Source organism: Ochlerotatus camptorhynchus, unplaced genomic scaffold (genome assembly GCF_037179485.1).
Source record: "Ochlerotatus camptorhynchus isolate MF236.1 unplaced genomic scaffold, CSIRO-AGI_Acam_v1.1 ptg000302l, whole genome shotgun sequence".
NCBI classification, from domain to species: domain Eukaryota; kingdom Metazoa; phylum Arthropoda; class Insecta; order Diptera; family Culicidae; genus Ochlerotatus; species Ochlerotatus camptorhynchus.
The window spans coordinates 999,872-1,005,342 of NW_027040790.1; positions in this window are offsets into that span (position 1 = coordinate 999,872).

Below are 5,471 nucleotides of genomic sequence, written 5' to 3' on the forward strand. Positions count from 1 at the left end.
CTAAAGAGTTAATTAACGATCAAAATTAATAAATACGAGAAAGTAACATTTTGTTCTACCTTTATGTACGACTCCTAACCGTATACCTCGAGTTCCTTCGCAAAACTGAATTGCAAATTGAACCAGGAACCGAAATAAGAATCCCACATCGGGAGTCCCACTATGACGAGTCGATCGGTTATAGATAAAACTTCGTGTAGATAAAAGCGATATCAAAGCATATCAATTATTATCAATGAGCCCCAATCACCTGCAAAATGGGAATTAGCGGAAGTAAAACCAACGCACGAATAGATGGCAAGGCAGAGTTTGGTTTATAATATCATGATATTCATAGACTGATGACGCTGGTCAGACAGGAACAGCTGTTATCACAATCCACCGAAACTTTTGTTCAAACGTCTGGAGGGAAATCTCAAGGCTCTTTGGAAATCATTAGTTTCAGCAAAAGGCTTCATAGTTATGTGTCCGGTGTAAAAATTAATTGATGAATCATCCATTGGTATACGGGTGTTAAATGTGGACACAAGCACTTGAAACAGCCAATTTATTTGATAAAAGCCAGATAAATAAAAGTCACAATCTGTAAGTTAGATCTCCACACCATTTATTAGCTTGAGTCATGCATGTGAACTACAAAATAGTAAAAGTCTAAATGAGATACATTCATACATCATGATTGGTTGACGAGTCGAATCTAGTCAGAATTTATTCTGAGCACCACTTTCATGCACCACAAAGCACTCAGTCAACTTTCACTCGAAAGCGGCGCCGGTGGTGTAGTGGTAAGCGTGATTACCTCTCACCCCAGCAGGCCTGGGTTCTCAATCCCAGTCGGCGCCGCCGGGATGTTCTGAGGCATAACATCTCTGATCCCGCCTTCCTTCGGAAGGGAAGTAAAGCCGTTGGTCCCCGGTTCATGAGTTGATGGGTCGATAGGTAATGAAAATAGTTTTAGTAAAAATACCACATTTTTAAATTAAAAGTTTCCCGAACTTCGTGATTTTTTTTTCTTTCCTTTATTTAACGTCAGTCTCTGTTCCGCAATCTAGTGCCAATCACCGACGGACATCGATTGCCATCCATTGACGGCAATCGAATGTGCAGGAAGGCAGCTCTCACACCTGCGTAGGATATCGCACCCATTCAACACACATACACATGGGCCGGGACCAACGGCTTTACTTCCCTTCTTCGGAAGACGTAACCAGAGATTTTAATGCCTCAGAAACATCCCACCGACCTCGGCTGGGATTGAACCCAGACCCATCGGGGTGTTAGAAAGCAGTCACGCTTACCACTACACCACTGGCGCCGGCTGAATTTCGTGATATTAACTACGAAAATATTCTCCGCAAATGTTGTTCTTTTAGTTTAAAAGTTGATCTTTCACATTCTACTTGCTATTTTTAAAAGTGTGGTCTTTCAAAAGAAAAGTTGTTGTACTGTCAAAATAACCCAGGGGCCTGGCTGGCGGCCATGTTTTTGATGCTATCATCTGCCGTTGTCTTTCTGCATACACGGTTAGAAAAAAGTGCCCAACGGCCAGTTCACTTTTACCTACTTTTGACTAGTTTGTCTCCTTTTCTCCTACTAATGTTGTCAAAAACGAAGGAGCAAAACCACCCAACAGGGGTAGTAAAGTGTGGGAACCCAACGTTGAGTATAATCATATTTACCTACTGATGGGTACAACTAACTTAATTTTGGGTAGAAAACTAGTGGAAAATTCCATACGAATTGCACACAAGTAAATGAAAATTACTTTGACCCGCTTTACCTACTTTTGGGTTCCTGCACTATAGTGCCGAGATGAGTGAAAAGAACTTAATTTTGGGTACTTTTTTCTAACCGTGTATAACACGATTTTCCGTCCCTTTCCACCATGTACACTCATAAAATTCGACACATTTTTATTGGCGAATTTCCATGTAAAATTCCACATGATTTTCATGTGTCCACACATAAACAGAATCCAATCAGAAGTACATATGAAATTTATGAGTCAAATGAATAGTATGTGTGGTTACACATGAATTGTATGTGTACACATAAGAACTATGTGTCCGACACATATATATCATTTGTTTATCACATTGCAAAAATTCATGTGTGGGACACATAAAAATAATCATTGAATTTTTATTAGTGTAGTAGATGCAACGCCGTGTAAAGTTTTTCATTATTTTCCTCTGGCTTACCCAAAAAATGTATGAAATTAGATCTGTCAAAATGAGTTTGACATCGATTTGTTATGTATTTTCCTCGGATATTCACTAACACGCTCTCACATATCGCACCAATACAACCGGTCGTGAAAATATCTATAAGATTAACGGCAAGCCCAACAAACAATTTTAGTTGCAGATCAGCTTATACAGACAAAAATTAGCTGCATAAGGCAATTTTCGGCTGTATAAGCTAGTCTGCAGCTAAAATTGTTAGTTGGGAGGTGACTACATATAGGTGTTCTAATGTGTCAAATTCATGATTCAGCCATGGGACAGCGACCGAGTTTGTTTAAAAATTGCTCTAAAATCACACTAAACCCCCCCCCCCCCCCCCGCTACCTCCTCGTCTATATAGTGACAAAACTATATCACCGCGTATTGCGTACACTATACCCACCATGGTCCGGGCCAACAGGCAGCTTGTTGGTATCAGAAGCAAAAATGTTGTAAACATTGCGTACACTGAACCAAAACATCATCCTTTGATCGATTGATTATTGCTTCACCCGAGGCCTCACCCAAGCCCTATAACTATTTTCAGATGATTTTGAAATGATTGTCATTCAGTTCACCATCTGTTAAAACCATAACAACTTGGATGCTTATCATCCTAATCTACACTAAGAAAAAATCAATGGTTGTTTTTATGTGTCCCACACATGAATTTTTGCAATTTGATAAATATGTGTCGGACACATAGTTCGTATACATAAAATTCATGTGTAACCACACCTACTATTATTTGACTCATAAATTCCATGTGTACTTCTGAATGGATTCTGTTTATGTGTGGACACATGAAAATCATATGGAATTTTACATGGAAATTCGCCAACAAAAATTTGTCAAATTTTATGAGTGTAGGCTGATTTTAGTTCAATTTTTGAGAGCATAGGTGGACGTAAATCAAATAAAAATAACCCAGGCATGGAAAATCATTTGCATTCATTTCCATTCATTTGCCTCTAACTTTTTTCTTCAACAGCATTCCGCAAAATAATGTATATAGCTTTTGTAGATTTTGTTATTAGCTACAACTTTTGTTAACAAGTCAAATCTATATCTCTGATGCATGACGAACCAAAGCGAACAGAAGCCACTACTGTTTTTCAGTGAATGTATTTTACATTCACTGAAAAACAGTAACAAGTTCTGCCCGCTCTAGTTCGTGATGCATAAGAGATACAGATTTGAGCTATGAGCAAAAGTTGTAGTTAATAACAAAACCTCAAAACAAAAGCTCTAATTATCATTTTGCTGAATGTTGTTGATGAAAAAAGTTAGAGGCAAATGAATGTAAATGAATGTATGAAATGAATGTAAATGATTTTCCATGCCTGAAATAACCACTTATCATTTTCAAGAGCTGACATCTACTAACTTGACGTGAAAAAGAACTGGCATCACTGATAAGTTCGAAATTTGGTGGCTTTCTCAATGCTTCAGTAGCGCCACCATGACAAATGCAAGCACATTCCCAACTATAACATTATTTGCGATGAATGTGATTGCGAGTGTTATGTCTGTTTGTGTGTGCTAAAACTTACCCATCGTTGAAGATAACAGCCTACAGAAACTCAAAATTCAATTTGAAAAATTAAAGTTACACTTGTCAGATACGTCAGTCATAAAGTTGCTTGTCTGTCAGATACGTCGCTGTTGACTTTTTGCATTTTCAATCACAGTTTTCATACACCAACAGTTCATTATGAAAATGAATGATTCTAGTTATGGGCCTTCGATGATACATTTATCTCTCAGATTTAAGATTATGTTCGTTTGGTTTGGTACATTCCGGAAACAATCTTTAATTCATACAAGTTTCATGTCCATTATCATCTACTTTAAAAATTATTTTCACTTTATGCTATAGGCACCTTTTTCACTTGTTGCTGGTTTCATTCGAAAACAAGAAATTGGCATTTGTTAACACACCGTTTGACGAATCATTCGATAAATGGCAGGTCTTTTCTTACAGTGTACGACATCACTCTACACTCATAAAAATTCAATGATTATTTTTATGTGCCCTACACATGAATTTTTGCAATGTGATAAACAAATGATATATAGGTGAAATGGATGTTATGTCGGCCTAAATGCCCCTTGAGACAATACATAGATTCAGCAATCGACTAAATTTTCAATAGCGACCAAACATATCCATTAGTTTCGTCCCAATGACGCGTTCATCTAGATAAAATTGATAAATAGCAGATGTTTAGATCAACTTCATAATCAGCTGAATTGTAAATACACACGCAGAAAAATTTACCGTCGAAACAAAAATATTTGAGGTAAATTTAAACGTAAACTCAGTTTGTTCTGGCCACAAACATAAACTAGGTTGGAGTCCGCATCGTGATCTCTTGCCGTGCGGATCTATTTGCTTTTTGCTGAAGGAAGTGTTACTACTACCTAAAGCTACAACAAATTTAAACAGCACTTTTCAGTGCTCAACCTGTAAAAAATTTCTACCTTGTTCAACTCTTATTCCTCTTCGATCCTTGTTTGGACCCTACCCGAGGTAATCCTTCTTGGATATCGATTTGGAAAATTCCTCTTCGATCCTTCAGATTCTTATAGTAATCTGCTTGGAAGTCGATTTGGATAAAAATTTACTGCCGCCATGGCGCCTAAACGCAAAAGAAAGGGGCAAACTCTTGACCCCCCTTCTGATGAAATTAATTTTAGTAATCAATTTGATTTGCTCACGGATGATGAGAATGATCCATCATCCAAGAAAAATTCTAGTAAACTTTCCCGGCTTAATGCCAAGAAGGAAAAGATTCCTCCTATTGTGATAACCACTTCCGATTTTCATGCTCTTCGCATGGAACTTTTGAATTTAGTGAAAGTTAAGTTTTCACTACAAATTGGACGTCGGGGTGAATGCCGTGTATTGGCTGAAACCTTGGACGGATTTAAATGTCTTCTCAAGTATCTTACTGAGAAGCATCACAAATTTTTTACTTACGACACCAAAACTGAACGTGGGTTCAAGGTTGTCATGAAAGGACTGCCCAGTGGTGAATCCCTGGATCAGATCAAAGATGAACTGGCAAAATTACTTGGAGTTGTGCCACTCCAAGTAATCAAAATGAAAATGAAATCCCGTCCTGGCGATTCGCGCAACGGGATTTCTAATGATTTTTATTTAGTTCACTTCAAGTCTAGTGAACTAAACAACCTAAGGCCTTAGAAAAAGCTAGCATTATGCTCCATGTCCAAGTGAAGTGG